The sequence below is a fragment of the Felis catus genome, chromosome F1 (assembly GCF_018350175.1).
Source record: "Felis catus isolate Fca126 chromosome F1, F.catus_Fca126_mat1.0, whole genome shotgun sequence".
In the NCBI taxonomy this organism is placed as follows: domain Eukaryota; kingdom Metazoa; phylum Chordata; class Mammalia; order Carnivora; family Felidae; genus Felis; species Felis catus.
The window spans coordinates 13,290,787-13,310,477 of NC_058384.1; the positions used below are offsets into that span (position 1 = coordinate 13,290,787).

At 43.3% G+C, this 19,691-nt stretch overlaps 1 long non-coding RNA gene and 1 pseudogene across 1 annotated transcript; one reads left to right on the forward strand and one right to left on the reverse strand.

Moving 5' to 3' along the window:
* The first annotated feature begins 3,282 nt into the window (after positions 1 to 3,282).
* LOC123382847 lies at positions 3,283 to 7,170 on the forward strand. Its single transcript, XR_006591916.1, has 3 exons — positions 3,283 to 4,942; positions 5,700 to 5,861; positions 6,550 to 7,170. It is a non-coding gene; the product is annotated as an uncharacterized LOC123382847 (long non-coding RNA).
* Positions 7,171 to 11,185: 4,015 nt separating this feature from the next.
* LOC101089232 lies at positions 11,186 to 12,505 on the reverse strand (annotated as a pseudogene).
* Positions 12,506 to 19,691: the final 7,186 nt, after the last annotated feature.

The window sequence follows — 19,691 nt, forward strand, 5'->3', positions numbered from 1 at the left end:
AGGCTTGCCAATGAAGAAAATCTCTAAGATTTGACTAAGGTCAGAGACACCAGATTTGCACACAGCTCTGCAGGATTCCACAGAGCCGGCTTCTCCCAGGATGTGGCTGGAGGTCCTCTGGCCTCCTCCTCTGGCCGTGTGACAGGTTCTTCCCAAGAGCCAAAATGCCAAAGCCCCTGGTGTGTTAGTTAACAAGTCAATGATACCTGAACACTGGGATTCTCAGGGAAAAAAAATTACATAACAGTGTGTGTGTCAAAAGTAGAAGGAAAAAAGGTGGAAACAAACCAAATGCCCATCAACAGATAAATGGGCATACAAAGTATGGTTTATTCGTACAATGGAATATTATCTAGCCATAAAAAGGAATGGAGTGCTGATACATATTACAACATGAATGAATCTTTTTTTTTTCTTCAGTGTTTTTATTTTATTTATTTTTGGGACAGAGAGAGACAGAGCATGAATGGGGGAGGGGCAGAGAGAGAGGGAGACACAGAATCGGAAACAGGCTCCAGGCTCCGAGCCATCAGCCCAGAGCCCGACGCGGGGCTCGAACTCACGGACTGCGAGATTGTGACCTGGCTGAAGTCGGACGCCTAACCGACTGCGCCACCCAGGCGCCCCAACATGGATGAATCTTAAAAACATTATGCCAAGTGAAAGAAGCCGGCCACACAAGACCACATACTGTATGATTCTATTTATACAAAATTTCAGAACAGATAATTCGAGAACCAGAATGCAGATTAGTGGGGCCACAGCAGGGAACAGGAAGAAATGAGGAGTAACTGTTTAATATATAGGGTTTCCTTTTGGAATGATGAAAATGTCCTAGAACTAGGCAGAGGTGGGACGCCTGGGTGGCTCAGTCAGTTAAATGTCCAACTCTTGGTCGTAATCTCATGGTCGTGGGTTCGAACCCCACATCAGGTTCCACACTGACGGCAGGGAACCTACTTGGTATTCTCTCTCTCCCTCTCTCTCTGCCCATCCCCTGCTCATTCTCTCTCTCTCAAAATAAATTAAAAGAAAAGAAAACTTAAAAAAAAGAAAGAACTAGAGGTGATGGTTGCACAAAATTATGAATGTACTAAATGTCATGAATTTTTACACTTTTAAATTACTTTAGATTGTGTGAATCTTACCCCATATTTTTTTAAGAAGACCGATAGAAAATGGCTCCACTCTCCCTGAGCACTGAGAACACAGACCCAACATCCCGACCAAGACCACTACCCTCCCTGAACCACGGTCTGCACACATAGTGATGCTTTTTGCCTCTACTACAACGTACATGACTCCCCCCTGCCCATGATGGCATGGCCTGGGAGGAATCTCTCTCAAATCTCCCTCCTGCTATGCGACCTTAGGTGCATTTTGCCTAGAGGGCAAGCATCTGGAATCAGAGCCTCAGTGTGTCCTTACGAGGCCTGCAGATCAGCCAATGAATGTATTTGGCGAGTGAGGCCAGTCTGCAAGTGAAGGTTTCAGAGCCTAAACCCAAAGACAAGCTACTTTCTACGGTTGTGGACACGCTGCAGGGGATGGTTTGCCTATATTCGGTCTGTGCCTATCATGGCAACTAAGATATCTTCTTCCTTTTGAAAAGAAGGGAGACAATGTATAACTTCTGAATACGGAGTTCTCTGGTGAGGAAGGTCTTCGGAAGTGATTTCAAAGCAGAGGAAAGCCCTCCACGGCAGAGTCTGCTGAATATCCCCACATAGATACTTAGCTTCTCAAGCAGAGACCAGTCCCTTTAAGACTAGAGGTGGCCAAACTTCACGCCAATGGAAGGCGAGTAGAAGCAAAGTGTACAACTTTGACATCACTTGCTTAAGAGGAAATCCCACAGCCTGGTCATCTGCTTTGTGTCTTTCGGCCGGCTGCATGTGGAGGTGGAACTCAGCTTCAACCCTGCAGACAGTAACACGCTCTTTGGACTAGGGCAGAGCCCCCACTAGCCTGGGCATCTGGATGGCTTCTCAGTAGACCCTGCCCATCCTGTACTTTTATACAACACAGAAATAAACAACTATCTTCACTCCGATGAATATAGCCCCACTCCGAACACCCAGCTCAAACAGCCCGAAGTTACACTTTAAAATCTTTCATCCTTCGCCATAAAAACTTCTCTGTTGAGATGTCAGTGCTGTACCTTAAGGATTATCATAATGAAATAGTACTCATCAGTTGTGTCTTCAAATAAGTGAGTTTAAAGGATTCTTTCTGGAGGAGAATGAAGAACATAACACAAGTCTCCCATTCCGTCAGAACGTACTCTTTCCCCCAAGAAAGACAGTAGTTTCATCCACTTAATGCTCTCTGCTCGAATCCGGTGACTTCTGGGTGACGCGGCCACTCCTCAGTGGACGTGGCTTCCCGTAGCCTGATCTGATGTACAACGCGCTACTCTTCATTGGACAGACAACAGTAGAGCTGTATTCCGATCCTTTTTTTTTTTTTTTTTTTTTTTTGCATAGTGCAGAAAGTGGACAAGTCTATAAAAGCTTGGATTTTATTAGCATAATCAGTTTAATAATAGAGTTTGTGGCAGAGTGATGTGATCGATAGCAAGTCCTTGACCCTTTCTAGCACATAGGAAGAGGGAGATTTCCCAGAGTCCCTTGCAGTTAGGTTGGCAAGTGCCGGTCAAATACGAGTGAGCGACGAGTGTCACTTCTGTGTTGAGGTGTGAGCACTAGATATGCTTGCTCTTCCCTTTCTGCATCAAAGGTCATTTGTGAAAGATGATCGCAATATACCATGAAAGGTCCTTGGATCCTTGAGTCTCCATTTGGAGGATAACGTCCCAGAGAAAGTGTCCAACCCACATTATGTGAGTAAGAAATATGCTTTTAATGTTAAACCATTGATTTCCAAGTCTGTGTATTCCCAAAGTTTATCCTAATTATCTTGACTAACATAGCATCTCATGTGGAATTCAGATATATGGGCAAATGTTCACATATGATGGCTGTCTACAAATCAAACAATAGATGAGTTGAGACATACGGTCTTCAAAACATTTTTATGTAAAACTTTCATATTTCTCTATCATTACATTTTACCCTGAGTATACACATTCAGTGTTTCCTTAAAATCTTACATTTCAAATTATCTGTTTATCAGTTTGAGTATTCCCTTTAATATCTCAGCAACTGTCAGGGCACCTGAGTGGCTCAGTGGGTGAAGCATCCGACATCGGCTCAGGTCATGATCTCGTGGTTGGTGGGTTCAAACCCCATGTTGGACTCTGTGCTGACAGCTCGGAACCTAGAGTCTGCTTCAGATTCTGTATCTCACTCTCTCTCTGCCCCTCCTCTCTCTCTCAAAAATAAATAAATATTTTAAAAATTTTTTTAAATAATAAATCAGGAACTGTCTTTCAAAAGTATCTTTCAAAAGCATACTTTCAAAAAGTATATAAAGTGAGAATTCTCAAACCTTAAAAACATTACTTGTTATCTTAACAAAACTCGTGCTATGGGCAAGCAAAAAACCTTCAGTATTTTTCAGAGTAATAGTCCTATGAGGTTATCCCTTAAGTAGTTTTAACCGATCACAATGATTTATGTCTTTAATTCATCGATCCATAATTGAAACACTTTATTCAAACATCATCTAGACTAGTTTTTATCTCCCAATGTGCTACACATCTATGTCTATGTTCAGTATTTTCTGAAAATGGTCATTTTTATTTTTATTTCATTTGATTGAACAGTCCCCAGCATTCATATGAAGGGAGGTTGATGGGGCTGGGTCTGTTGTCCAGAATAGCTACCGTGACTTTTCTATGTGGCTTGGGCTTTCTCACAGTCCTAGGAGTGAGCCTTCTAAGAGAATGGAAGGAAGCCATATCACTTTTATGACCAAAATGTCACTTGTACAGTAGCCACAAGCAACCGGGATGCTTAAGGAAGGAGCTTAGAACCCATCATTCAATAGGAGGGTCACAGTAAGATTGTAAGAAGAACACGGGGGATTGGGGATAACGCACCCATTCTGGGACAGCACAACCTACTACTGTTCCATAGTTTGTAGCCTTGCAGAGTTAAGAAAGCCAACTGCTACCCTACTTCAAACAGAAGGCATTATAAGTACAGGCTTAGGAGAGAAAATCAGTGCTACTTTCATAAAAGAGCAGAAAGCTTCTGGTGTGATCGAATTTGCCATTTTCTCAAATTTCCTCACAGCAGGAGCCATCTGAAAAGGTAGCACAGAAGCCAGTGGGGAAAAGGTCAGAATTGTCACATGTAAAAAGTATGTCTTCACAAGATCTTTGGCTGTTGTTTCTGATGTGTGGAAATGACTGGAAGCAAACAGACAGCAGGCTTGCAAAATCTAGATAGAATAAAGTGGTCAAAGGTGCCCTAAACCTGGCCTGTAAAAGCTTTTATTTAGGTGCTAGAATAATCTCAGTGCACTCAAACTGCCACCAAAATAAGTGGGTTTCAAAAGCTGGGCAAACTCCTAGAAGTGCATCCATTATAATCCTCACCTCGGAGAGGAAAGACCGAGGTCCACAGAGGACAATGCACAAGGAAGATGCTCCCAGAAAGCAGACTCGGGAGTTGCCAGCTTGTGTAACCCATGAGCTTCCCCTGTGCTAAGGCCCAGAGTCCTCACCACGTCTGCCAGGCAGAATTTGATGATAGCTATGGACCGGTGACCACCACATGTTTCCCATCGTCCCCTTTCCTGAATGGTAGTTTTTGTTTATTACGTTTACCTGTTCCTTCTCCACTGCTGCATATTGAGTGGTTAGAGGCAGATGACATCTTTCTTCCTGCCTGGAATGTGGTCACTCTATTGGGAAGAAAAGAGCCACCAAGTGTGACCGCCATGAGAAGCAGAAAGACAAAAGGAGTTTGAACCCTGGGGGGTTATTAAAGCCATGCATATACTCTGCATTCTCAACTCCTGAACTTCTTATTAGGTAAGGAAAAATTACATTCCTTTTTTAGCTATTGTTTTTAATCTCTGTTACTCGTAGTCTAATGTAATTAATGCAATCCTGACTGGCTCAGTATTGTGTTCTTGTAGTCAAGTCCTGTACTATTAAAATACCATATTTTATTGACTCAACCCTAAGACTCACCCTGATTTTATGTACCAAAAAGAAGAAAAATATTCTGTCCATCAGAAATATAAGATGATATTGATTGTAAGACACATACCTATTGCAATGGTGTTAAATACGACTCAGTTAAATACATTGTGTAGAGTTAGAGCTTGATCCATTTGCTTAAAAATAAAATAGTCCTGCATTTTGCATAAGCATAGAACATCTTGGAAACACAAAAAGTCATTAATGATGATTACCTTTGGGAAGTAGAAAGGAAAGATATAGGGTAGGAAAGTTAATTTTTGCATTTTCCTTTCTATAGTTCTGAGATGTAGTATTCTTAGGAGTCACCTAAGCCACCACTAAGAGGGTGAATATTTAATTTCATCCACCACTGTTACCCCAAGTCCTAGTCCTATCATTTCATAGACACTCAATGGAAACCAATTTGACAATAAATTTCATATCTAAAAAAAATAGACACTCAAATATATGTTGATCAGGTGAATGATTTTTTAAATAAGCCAGTGTCATTGAAAAAGTAAATGAAGAAATTGCTATAGCATGAATATTAGTGTTCCCCCCAAATTCATATATTAAATCCTAGCCCCCAATGTGATGGTGTTAGGAGGTGGAGTCTTTGGAGGTGATGAGGTCATGAGTGTGGAGCCCTTCTAGAAGAGATCCCACAGCGCTCTCTAGTCCCTCCTGCCATGTGAAGATACAGTAAGAAGTCTGCAAGCTGACCAGGTGCCGGCACCCTGAAACCGGACTTCCAACCTCCAGAACGGTGAGAAATAAATGTCTGTTGTTCACAAGCCACCAACCGTGTGGTACTTTGTTATGGCGGCCTGAACAGATCAAGACAGAAATTGTCTGCTTTCTCCTCATTGGTCTACAAGTTCCTCTGCGATTAGGGCTGTGCCATATTTCTCATTGAATCCCTAGCGCTTTGTGCAATGCCTGGTCCATATTAGGAACAGGGTAAATATTTGGGGAATTAAAAAAATGTTTTGCAGAGACATTTAAGCTCATTCTGTGGAGGGTGCCATTGCAATGTGGGGCAGAGCTGTGATTTAATCAGACTCTCAGGAAAAGCATTCGTTTGGTGGCAATCTGTTGGAGATGGAAGAAGCAAGGGTAGAGTCAGGAAAGTGAGTCACGCCGACAGATGAGGTCGCGTGAGGGCTTCTGTCCAGGCTGACATGGGGAACAAGAGATGGAACTTTACATTTTCCTTTCACTTTGAATATTTCAAAACTCAGCATCACACTTATCACAAAAGGCAGTATCCCTCTCTATTCATCCCAACCCAGTGAGTTGGGTAGATGCAAAAAAGTCGACGCAAAAAGTACAGCCTCAAAACATTAAGCCAGCTTCCTTCAGCCACCCCATGCTCAGTCACAGAGCTGGGCTAGAACTCATAAGTTTGCTTCTAATGCTCTGGTTTCACTAGACTCTGCTGATTCCTTTTCTAGGAAACCTTCTCTCTGGCCCTCTTCCCCCACCACCTCACCACGACATAGAGAAAAAGTCGAGAACTGCGAATCTATAGTTTGGAAGGAGAATGCTAAAAAATATTCTTTTTTGGAGATCCTTCATCAAGAAACACGGGAACCACAATTCTATAATCATATATTGATTGGAACTGGACCGCTCCTTAGAAGTATGTTTTCGAGGCCAGAAGCACTAAGCTAGCCCACAGTGTCGGAGACTTTAATCCCTGGTATTTTGATGTCCTATTTCTTTACAGCTTGATTTCAGTTAATGCCTTTCTCTCTTTTATTTTCCCTTTCACCACCTACAGATATGGAATATGTCCCAGCATAGTTTCCTTCACCAACTGTCAAGCTATAGAGGAAGGTATTCCATTAAGGGGTTATAACTATAGTCAAGAGTAGCAAAAAACAGGAAGAATAGGAAAGTGGAGGAACAGCCCCAAGTAATAGGGGTTATCTGGACCAACAGTGGCTAATGACCATGATGTTCATTGCAATAAATAAGCTAGGAAAAGCTGTTTCACAGTGTTCTTTTTTGTTTGTTTGTTTTTAATGTCTATGTATTTATTTTGAGGGAGAGAGAGAGGGAGAGCAAGAGAGAGAGAGCAAACAAGGCAGTGAAGGGGCAGAGAGAGGGAGAGAGAGAGAGAATCCCAAGCAGCTCTGCACTGTCAGTACAGAGTCCCATGCAGGACTCAATCCCACGAACTGTGAGATCATGACCTGAGCCAAAATCAAGAATTGGATGCTTAACTGACTGAGCCACTCAGGTGCTCCCACTGTGTTCTTTAAGAAGATACAGAGGGGTGCCTGGGTGGCTCAGTTGGTTGAGCCTTCGACTCTTGATTTTGACTCAGGTCATGATCCCAGGGTCATGGGATTGAGCCTAGCATCGGGCTGCAAGCTGAGTGTGGAGCCTGCTTAAGTCTCTCTCTCCCTCTCCCTCTGCCCCTCTCCCCCTTTGCTCAAGCTCTCTCTCTCTCTCTCTCAAAAAAAAAAAAAAAAGATATAGAGACCATAAGTCAATAAGGCCTAATATACATGCAATATTAGTAATTGCAAAAGCCACTGAATAATATATTGAAGTTTGAGAGTATTTTTGGTCATTCCTTACTCATAAAGTGTCTATCACTTTACAGATGTGTTTAGTGACAAAAAAAATTCATAAACTAATCCCAGCAATGAAATATTCTCTACTTCAGAAAAGTTTTAAAAAAGCATAATCATGCATTCAGAGGATATTACAGGTATTTAAAACTCTTAAGTCTTTACTAAATGAAATAGTTATAAAAAGTACTATTCTCTTGAAGCATAAACATTGACTTCTAAACTTTCTTTGCGATTTTTTAATTTGTTAAGCCAGAATCACAAAATAACAGACACCTGCTTGGGTCTGTCATTTCCATGGGTTTCCCATACCTGTTCCCTGAAGTATGCTTTTGTGTCTAAACAAGTCATAGTAAACTTGTACAGGGCTCTTCCGTTAAAAAAAGAAACAACAAGTTCCAAATGGAGTCATTGGCTCCCCAGGACAGCAAACCAAGAACTACGGTTTCAACCTATTTCAGGAATGTGATCCTTTAACAGTCAATCTCAAAATTTCCTGATCAGTGCTAGAAGCAATCTGCATGGTAAAAAAACAAACAAACAAACAAACAAACAAAAACACAACCAACTCTGTCAAATGAAATAATCACCTTGAAATCACCACTATTACAGGTGAACTATTACACCTGTCAGAATGGCTAGTCTTAAAAAGACAAGAAATAACAAGTGTTGGGGAAGATGTGGAGAGAAGAAACCGTCATACCCTGCTGGTGGGAATGTAAACTGATTCAGTCCCTGTCGAAAACAGTATGGAGGTTCCTCATAAAAGTTAAAAATACAGCCACCATACGATCCAGTAATTCCACTTCTGGACATTTACCTGAAGAAAACAAAAACTCTAATTCGAAGAGATATATGCACCCCTATGTTTATTGCAGCATCATTTGCAATAGCCAAGATATGGAAGCAGCCCCAATGTCCATCAAGAGATGAACTGGTAAAGATGTATATAATGGAATATTACCAAATCACACACACAAAAATGAGATCTTGCCATTTGTGACAACATAGATGGACCTAGACGGTACTGTGCTGAGTGAGATAAGTCAGAGAAAGACAAATACCACAGGACTCCGCTTATATGTGGAACCTAGAAGACAAATGAATAAACAAACAAACAAAAAGCAGAACCTGACCCACAAATACTGAGAACAAACTGATGGTTGCGGGAAGCGAGAGGGAGGGGATAAAGGGGAGAGGAAGGCACGTTCTTCCAGACATGGAATGAATACATCATGGGGATTAAAGGTACAGCAGAGGGAATACAGTCAATAGTATTCTAGTAGGTTGTTTGGTGGCAGTGATAACTACACCTGTGATGTGCATAGCAGATCGCATAGACTTGTTGAAAAACTATGTTGTATACCTGAAACTAATGTAGCATTCTGTGTCAAATGTGTCCCACTTAAACAAACAAACAAACATACCCTGCCTTTCCCTTCCCTGCCAAAAGAAGATGTAGCAAATCTTTCTTTTCTTTTGCTAATCAGCTTCCTTGCTCCAACCTCTTTCCTGTGAAAACCTTTCATCTTATACCATTCCTCCAGCACCTCTCTACTTGCTGGACAGCAAGCTTCCTAATTCATGAATTGCTCAAGGAAGCCAATTAGATCTTCAAAATTGCTGGTTGAATTTTGTTTTATTTTTAACACCCCCTAAGAGCCAAGCACTTTATATGTGTTATTTCATCTTTATATCGGCCTTCTGAAGGTAAGGAATTTTTTATTCCTTTTTTTTTTTAACGTTTATTTATTTTTGAGACAGAGATAGAAAGAACATGAACAGGGGAGGGTCAGAGAGAGAGGGAGACACAGAATCCGAAACAGGCTCCCGGCTCTGAGCTGTCAGCACAGAGCCCGACGCGGGGCTCGAACTCACGGACCGTGAGATCGTGACCTGAGCCGAAGTTGGACGCTTAACCGACTGAGCCACCCAGGCGCCCCTATTCCTTTTTTATAGATAAAGAAACCAAGGCACAGAGACAGTAATTTGCCCAAGGATACATAACCAGTAAGCAAAGTTCAAATATTCAAACCCAAATTTTCTGACTCTCGCCTACCCAACTTTTGATTGTCAAGCTCTGCTATTTCCAATCATTTTAGGCTCATGACATGAGGGCATCACACTTTGGTTACAGTATCTTACATTCATCTAAAGATCCTAATTATTATCAACCTTAATGTGGTGCCTAAATGGTGTCTCTCAATTCGATGGGGACCTCCAAATGTGGGGCAACCATCAGGTGGATGCCAGTGGCACGGGAGGTGAAAGAATTCACGAGGCAGAACAAAGGAGATAGAAGTTTAGGTAATACACCACAGGGGGGCGTCGCAGGACAGCAGAGGAGAGGCAGTCTGCCAGGAGGCAGAGGGTGGGGGCCGCTTTCGAGGAGGGAAAGTGAGGAGGTATGGTGAGTACAGAATTTCCCTTTTTGGGTAAGCGTGCCTAGCTGCAAGTCGCCCGCTGGTCAGTTAGAGCCTATGGATATTTCAGGGTGAGTTGCCCGAAGGGCCTGTCTGTATTCAGCCAGGTGGTCACCAGGCCCTTTCTGTATCCCATCGCTCGAGCCTGTTTGCCTAAAAGCGGCCTCCACACTTTACACATCTGTCACCTTCACAACACAGTTATTTGTTGTAGCAAGGATCTACAGTAAAACCTTGGTTCGCGAGCATAATTCGCTCCGGAAACATGCTTGTAACGCAGAGCACTTGTCTATCAAAGCGAATTTCAAGAATTATTGGCTCAGTTGCGGTCATGTGACTTTTGGCATGACGCACTACTCATATGGCAAGATATCGCTCATTTATCAAGTCAAAATTTATTAGAAACGTTTGCTCATCTTGGGGAACACTCGCTGACAAGTTACTTGCAATGCAAGGTTTTACTGTATCGCTACTTAAAATTTTAAAAATTACCTTTCTTATGAACTGGTCGCAGACTAAGCTACCTTTAGGTATATGGAGCAGAAGTGAGCCCAGGGCTTCAGAAGGACACCCAACTTCTTTTCCAAAGCCAAGCCTGGGTACACACACTCCCTACAATTCTTTCATTTGCACTGAGTTAGTAGTGAGTTCATGAAGTTTACGATCTACTAGAGAGGCAATATTAGACATATAAATGTACAAATTAGCGTACAATTATAAAATGTATGCTGTAAAAGGAAATATAACAGGCGCTGAGATCATGTCCTAAAAGGACCCAATATAAAATGGGGATTTGAGAGGCTTCTTTATGCACAGACGGATTCTATAGGAATGTAGTATCTGGAAGAGTTGGGGATCACCCAGGCAGAGGGGACATCATGTATGAAGGCACAGAGGCAGCATCAGTTGTCATTAAAATAGGGGAGTCACTTAGGAAACAATGGATTTCACTGGACATTGTTTTATATTAACACTGAAACCCTGGTTAACTATCCCACAAAGAAAGCTCCCCGGTGACTCAGAGGCTAGGAGTTGGCCTGGGAGTGGGGGGCAGAAGGGTGCAGCCAGGAAGCTTGGAGGGCCATGGCGGGGGGAGGTGAGATGTGCGGAGGCCTGGGGCCAACTTCATTCTGCTTGCCTATTTGTGTGTTCAGCTGGGCTCTGGGCTGGATCTCTGGAGGGAGATGGGCTTGTGGTCCAGGGAGGCATGAAGTTCTGCCCTAGACGAAAGGGTGCTAGCCGTGTGACTCTTTTCTACCCCTGTGATGTGCCGAAGTGATGGAGACTGGGCTGTGTTACAGATAGATCATTTTTGGGTTGTTGTTAGAACAGGCAAACGAAAACACAGAGAAAACAGAGTCCAAGTTAACGTAGTTTATTTCTGCATTGTGAATGCTGAGAAATGTGTCATGCAGACAAAAAGTACCGATCAATTGCAGGTTAACGGCTCTTGAGGTAGAATAAGGGACTGGAGGAGCAAGTTTCCGTGACTCAGTAACAAAAGTTCACAGAGCCAACGAGGATTTCTTGTTTAATTCTCTTCCAACTCTACAGACGTAATTCCGCTTTCACCTTCATGACACCTTCGTGTGGTTTTAGCAGGGGATAAACCTCCTCTTCTAGGAATCTCTGCACCTGTTGGGATGCACGACCTGTAAAAGAAGGATCCAGTAGACGGTCCGACTGGGAGTGAATGGGACTGAAAGAGGCATCATCCTGGCTTCGCTCTATGAGGTCACTGTCACCCTCTTCCTTCCTGCTTGACCACAGCGGCTGCCTGTTAGGAAAGCACTCTTATTTTCTCGTAGCGATCCTGGAAGCTAGCCCCAGCTTTCACCGTGGCCGTGATGACGTTCTCCGTGGCCGTGAAAGGCAGCTCTTGCTGAACGCACTGCTCAATTACTTCGGGGTACACCGCCAATCCTTCAGAAATGTTCTGCAGCATATTCAGTGTAACATCTGCGGCGAGAAGTGCCTCAGCCAAACAGATACATAGATGGACACTGTCATCCGCTGTGCCCTCAAACCAAGGCACAGATGCTGCAGCACAGCTCTGAGCACACAGGGTTCTGCTTGTGTGGCATTGCGCTTGGGTCAGTCTGCTGTCTCTCAGAGGGTTCCTTCATCTCCCTGAGGTGTGCCGGGAGTCATATGTCCGTACAAATCTTATGCGTGAATGCCCCCAACCTAGCCAGCACCTGAATAGCCACTTTTCGTATATAGGTCTGATGTGGTTTGAAGTGTTGAGGTTCGGAGCCGACAGCCAAGAAAGAATTCTGGAGACATCTTTGTTGCAGAAAAAAAGTGGTTTTATTAAAGCACGGGGATAGGACCCATGGGCAGAAAGAGCCGCATTCTAAGTGTAAGGAGTGACTGATTATATACGAATTTTCTATCCTATGGAGGGGAGGATGACATCAGGGTCCCAAGAAGTTGAATCTACAGGTTTCTGGAAGTTTGCTATAGATAAAATTGCTTTTTACCTTAGGGGCGCCTAGGTGGCTCAGTCATTAAGCATCTGACTTCAGCTCAGGTTATGATCTCACTGTTTGTGGGTTCGAGCCCTGCGTCGGGCTCCGTGCTGACAGCTCAGAGCCTGGAGCCTGCTTCGGATTCTGTGTCTCCCTCTCTCTCTCGGCCCCTCCCCTGCTTGCTCACTCGCTCTCTCTCTCTTAAAAATAAATAAACATTAAAAAAGTTTTTTTGATTGCTTTTTACCTTGTAATCATTAAGATAGTTATAAACTGATGGAGACTCTGTCCTGCATGACTGGGATCTCTATCAGTGAACCATTAGTTTTTTCCCTTTCCTTGGTTCTTGGGCAGCCAGGAGTGCCCGAGGGATGTCACACTCATCCCACCTGACCTGGGAGGTTCCTCCCCTCCCCCAGGTGGTTGTTAGCTTGTGCTTTGACCTCAGCTTGCCTCGGTTTCCCCACATCATTCGCCACCCTGAACAATTTTAACCTCTAAATCTTTAAGGTTGCTGAGAGTGGAAGGTCTTGTCTTCTGTAACTTCTTCCTGCTGAATAGGGGCGTGGGGATGTCCCTAACTATGGGTCAACACTGTCAGTGGGGGGCTTTTGTAAGTAGGAGTTATGAAAGGAGAAGCAGCGAGTCCAAGGGGGGGGGCACACATGTGGAGTGGAAAGGATCACCTGCAGCTTGAAGTTATGGCAGGGAAGGAGTCTTGGCAAGTAGTGAGGGAAGTAGTGAGTTATTAAGAAAGCAACACACTACGATGAGTGTGGCTATAAGAATGAGAAGTCCAGGGGCGCCCAGGTGGCTCAGTTGGTTGAGCGTCCGACCTCGGCTCAGGTCATGATCTCACAGTTCGTGGGTTCGAGCCCCGCATCGGGCTCTGTGCTGACCTCTTGCTCAGAACCTGGAGCCTGCTTCCGATTCTGTGTCTCCTTCTCTCTCTCCCCCTCCCCCGCTCACGCTTTGTCTCACTCTGTTTCTCAAAAATAAATAAATGTGAAAAAAAAAAAAAAAAAGAATGAGAAGTCCAATGAAAAGATCCCTAATTTTGTTGACCATAACCCTCCCCAGGCCAGGAACGTAACCAATCATTGAAAGAGAGAGAAGGATTTTGGGGTGGCTTAGTCAGTTAAGCGTCCAGCTCTCGATGTCAGCTCAGGTCATGATCTCACGGTTTGTGAGTTCAAGCCCCACATGGGGCTCTGCCCTCACACCACTGACAGTGTGAAGCCTGTGTGGGATTCTCTCTCTCCCTCTCTCTCTGCCCCTACCCCACTTAAAAAATAACTTTTTAAAAAACGAGAGAGAAGGACTTTGTAGAGCCCCAATTGGGATATTCACATTTTTTAGTAACCCTGTGACATTTCTGTGATAACCTGGGTTATGCACACAGAATTCTGTTTTAATAATGGCCTATGTGCCACCTTGTGCTGTGGTTAGAGCATCTGAAGCCACTCTATTTTGTAGAACTGCTTTGCTCATCTGTGCAACTTCAGTATTAAGTAAGGAGACACTGTTCTGTGAATCACTGAGTGCCTTTATGGTGTATTTACTAAGGACTTCCATGTGCCAAATTATACTTTCTAACCCTACAGATGGAGAAAAATGGATGCCAAATGATCATACCATTGAAAACCAGATCGTGTCCATCTTTGTTGTTTTTTTATTTTTTTTTTAATGGTTTCATTTATTTTTGAGAGAGAGAAATAGAGACAGAGGGCAAGCGGGAGAGGGGCAGAGAGAGAGGGAGACACAGATCCTGAAGCAGGCTCCAGGCTCTGAGCTGTCAGCACAGAGCCCAACGCGGGCGGGGCTCGAACCCACAAACCACAAGATCGTGACCTGAGCTGAAGTCGGACACTTAACCAACTGAGCCACCCGGGTGCCCCCACCTTTGTTTTAAATTGGGAAGATTAGTCAGGGTAGAGATGGTTTTGTTAATGTGCCCATGAATCCAGGCAAAACTTAGGGTGCAACAACCTATCCACTCCAGAGGAAACCAGGGCCATAGGTTAGTCCCACATAACCAGTGGGTTCTGTTTGGAGCTGGCCGTCTGATTCCAGGTCGCCTTATCCAATCAGTAGCAAACTTGTCAGTAGCCTGGAGCACAATGGTTTGGGAACTTGTTTCTAATGATAGCCATCCTAAACGCCCAGATGTTGGCTATTTTCCCAGGTATCATATGTATGATTTCTTTGTCCCCAGCATAAAAGTGCCTTTTGACTGAGCTGTCCAGTCGTGGGTGTAAGCCATAAATATACATCCCAAATTTGATATATGCCATTCTCAGCATAGTGATAAGTAGGGTTTCATAACTATGGCACTTGTTGGCAGGCAGCAATTTGTGGGTTTGTAAAATCAGTTAAGATTTTAATAGTTTGAGGGCATGAAAAAGTCTGGTTATGTCCCAGTAAATTCCATATCCTATCGATCATGGGCCAGGAAGAAACATCCTAATTAGTGATAGGTTTATCACAAGACATTGCATCATTATATATCATCACTGAAATATAAGAATAGAGAGAGAGCCAATCTGTGCCTTGTAAAAGGGAAACCCACCAGGGTAACCCAGATGTACTTGACATGGGCAAAACTCCACATACGCAACTAGCTGTTTGATTTTGTAGTTTAGCATCATGTTGTGCCCATTGTAGAAAGGAATTGTCAGCCAAGATAGGTGGACAGAAATCAAAGAGGAAATATACAACCTTCATCATCATTTGAAGAAGAGTTTGAGATCTTCTACAGGTTCACAGAATCGGAGGTGCATTTGTTTGCTCATGGGTCTCCTGTGAAGGAGGTACAGGGTTTATTCTAGATATATGAGCCTGTGAAGTGTCCCTCTAATTTTACTGCAGGGGGAGTACATAATATGACCTGATATGGACCTTTCCATTTTAGATTTAAGTCTCCAGCTGTATTTGACTTCCAATTCTTTCAATAAACTATATCTCCAGGACTTACATGGGGTGGACTTTCAGTTGTAGTTAAATCAGGTTTGGGGAGCATGTGATCAGTATACTCATTAAGTAATTTGTGAATTAAACTAGCCTCAAGTGAATAATTTAACAAAGCATTACAATCTTCACCTAATAACAGATCCACTGGAAGAAATGGCTTTCCATAAAATAAAAGGGTTGAGTCCTAGAGGTTGTTTTGAAGCAGTTCTTGCTCTGAGAAGTCCTATTGGTAAAAGAGTAACCCAATTTTCCTGGGTCTCTAAGACTAAGTTTAGTAAGGTGTCATTTTAAATTCTTGTTTTTTACATTTATTTATTTATTTTTGAGAGTCAGAGAGAGACAGAGCCCAAGCGGGGAGATGGGCAGAGAGAGAAGGAGACACAGAATCCGAAGCAGGCTCCAGGCTCCCGGCTGTCAGCACAGAGCCTGGTGCCGGGCTCGAACTCACAAACCGCGAGATCATGACTTGAGCTGAAGTCGGACGCTCAACCAACTGAGCCACCCAGGCGCCCCAGTAAGGTGTCATTTTAAAGTATGGTTAGCTTTTTCTACCTTCCCAGAGGATGGTGGACGCCAGACTGAACACAGAAAATACTTAGTTTTTAAAACTTGCGCTATTTGTTGAGTTGTTTCTGCAGTAAAAGAGGGACCATTGTCACTTTGAAGGGATCGTGGAAGGCCAAATGTGGGAATAATTTCTCGCAACAAAACTTTGGTTACTTCTGTGGTTCTTTCGGTTTCACACGGAAAGGCCTCGATCCATCCAGTGAAGGAATCAATAAACACTAGTAGAAACTTACAGCCTTCGCAAGGAGGCATTTGTGTGAAATCAGGCTTCCAGTCCTCTCCCGGGTATGATCCAAGTTTTTGGACTGGTTTAAAAGTGGGGGAGGGCGGATGGTGCCTTCTGGATTTACCTGCACACAAACAATACAGGATTGGCGGAACTGCTTTACTGAGGCTGTGAAGTTTACTCCATCAAATATATTTTTAATTAAATGTTTTAAAGCAGTTTTGCCCAAATGAATAGCCTGGTGTTTATAAACCCTGTGTTACCTTCCGTCGATTATTCTTGGGTATGAAGATTTTTCACTCTTGTGCATTTTTTGAATATCCTTGTTCCTCGGCTATATGAATTTCTTGGCCTGAATAGACTGGAGCTATGGACTTTATTGGAGTTAAGACTGGTATAAGATCAAATATTTGTTTATCCCACGCTGCCTGCTTGGCATGATGGTCTGCTGAATTGTTTCTTTTAGATTTTAGATCATGTCCTTTGGATATCCTTTGAGGTGAATTACAGGTACCTCCTTAGGTAGGTATACAGCCTCAAGAGGAGTAATAATTTCAGGCCCATATTTGATTGGGGAATTATGCCTTGAAACTAGTCCTCTTTCCTTCCAGATTTCTCCATGGATATGTAGCATCAGAAAAACATATTTGAAGCTCCAATCGAGGTGCATGGATAAGAGCTATCAATTCAGTCTTTTGAGCAGAAGTATTTATTGGAAGGGCTTTTGCCTCAATGGTCTTAATTAGACTAACTATAGCATGTCCAGCTTTTCTCTCTCCCTCATCCATGAAGCTACTGCCATCAGTAAACTAATTATCATCTGCATTTTCAATAGAGGAATCTTTTAAATCTGATCTGCTAGAATGAACAAGATTGATAATCTGAGCAGTCATGTTCCAACATAGAAGTACGATGGTCAGGCCCAGGCATAAGGGTAGCTGGGTTTAAAATTTGACAGGTTGTTTTTTTTTTTATTTTTTTAATTGTTTATTTATTATTGAGAGACACAAAGCATGAGCAGGGGAGGGGCCAAGAGATGGAGAGACACAGAATCTGAAACAGGCTCCATGCTCTGAGCTGTCAGCACAGAGCCCGACGCGGGGCTCAAACTCACAAACTATGAGATCATGACCTGAGCCGAAGTCAGACGCTCACCCAACTGAGCCACCCAGGCGCCCCAAAATTTGCCAGGTTTTAAGTATTATTTCATGTATCTAAAAGCATAGCCTGGAATTTAGTAAGTCGGCCTCCCATTATCTATTGGTGGCCTTTGGTTTCTAAGACACTCTGGACCGGATGTGGAGTCATCACAGTCAGGGACTGTCCCATACTAAGTTCTGAGGCTCCTTCTACCAGGAGGGCTGTTGCAGCCACTGCTCAGAGACAAGTTGGCTACCCTTGAGCTACATTATCAAGTGACTTTGAAAAATAGCCCACTGGTCTTGTTTCATTTCCTACTTTCTGGGTAAGAACCCCCAAAGCTTGTCCCCGTTTTTCTGCTGCGTATAAAGTGAAAGATTTTTCTAAATTTGGTAAAGCCAAAGCTGGGGCTGATGAAAGCCTAGCTTTTATTGTTTGAAAGGCCATCCACTGAGCGTTAGTCCAGAGTAAAGATTCCTCATCAGGGCCCTTAACTGAATCATGCAGTAGTTTGGCCAAGAGCCCAAATCCAGGAATCCATAGGCGGCAAAAACCTGCCATGCCTAGGAAAGTACAGAGTTGTTTTTTCGTAGCTGGGATTCCAAGATCTAATATAGCCTTTTTCTCTGTCCATAGACAAGGTCCTGGTGTTAGTTCATATTCCAAATATCATACTTTCTGTTTCAGTATTTCTACCTTTTTAGGGGAGATTCAATACCCTCTGTCTGCCAAGAAATTAAATAAAAATATAGAATTGTTATCAGACATTTCCTCTGTGGGACTATAGATTAGAATATCATCCACATATTGTACTATAGTCCCTTGAGGCAGGGAGATATCATGGAGGTCTTTACTAAGCACAGCCCCAAAGAAGTGAGGACTGTCTCTAAATCCCAGTGGCAAGACTGGCCAAGTTAATTGAGTAGCCCGTGGGCTTGAAGGTGAGGCCCATTCAAGGGCAAATAGTGGCTGCATTTCGTCACTGAGAGGGAACCAAAAGAAGGCATCTCCTAAGTCCAGTACTGTAAGCCAGTTGGTGTCACCAGGGACCTGGGTGAGAATAGTATATGGGGGCACCTGGGGGGTTCAGTCGGTTGACTGTTGATTTAGGCTCAGGTCACGATCTCACGCTTCATAAGATCGAGCCCCACATGGGGTTCTGCACTGATGGTGCGGAGCCTGCTGGGGATTCTCTTTCTACCTTTTTCTCTGTCCCTTCCCACCCTGTCTCTCTGAAAATAAATTAATAAACATTTCAGAAAAAGAATAGTGTATGGACTCAGCACTATGGGATGAATAGGCACTATTGCTTCATTTATAGCTAAATCGTATACCGTTCGATAGTCTCCATTTGCCTTTTTTACTGGAAAAACTGGAGTGTTAGAAGGAGAGTGACAAGGCTTTGACCATGTTTAAGAAATTTGTCTATAAGTGGTTGTGACTTGGCCTTGGCCTCAAGTTTTAAAGGGTATTGTTTTCTATGCGGTACAGTGGTTGGGACCTTTAAAGTCACTTTAATTGGTTGGGCTCTCAGAGCCCATCCTGGAACATCATAATCCCAAACCTGTAGATTTACTTCCTACCAGATATTAGAAGGGATATCAGGGTAAGGTTTTAACTCTCCAGGTGTTAAAGACAACGAGCTGTCTCCTTATTTAGTAACTGCTTCCCAGTTTATATGTTAAATCTCATCCCAGTGATGGAGTGGGACAAGATGGAAGGACTAAAAAAACACGAGCATCCAGCTGACTTTTATATTTATAGGTTAAAGACATTGCTTGATGGCACATTTTAGTTTTCCCCTCTATGCCAACAACTTTATGGTTAGAAAGACAAGTAGGGCCAGTGTGCTGAAAAAGAACAGAATAAGTGGCTCCTGTATCAATAAGAAAATTGACAAACTTACCTCCCACATCCAGGGCAACCCGGGACTCAGTCATCTAGATGTCAAAGGGAGCCGGACCAGCCTCAGGGCCCTGTCATGCCAGTTTCTCTGGTTTTAACTCCTGGGCAAGGTGGTGAGTGCTTGACCTTCTCTCTCTCTCTGGACACAAGGACAGTCTCTCATCCGATGTCTTTGTTTTTACACGCAGGGCGTGACCCAGGGGGAGAGCGCTTGTTGGGACAATCTCTGCTCCAATATCCCATCTGGCCATGTCTGAAACATGGGATCTTATCTGACCTGTCATCTGGAGTCAGCCCTTAGCAAGGGCTTCT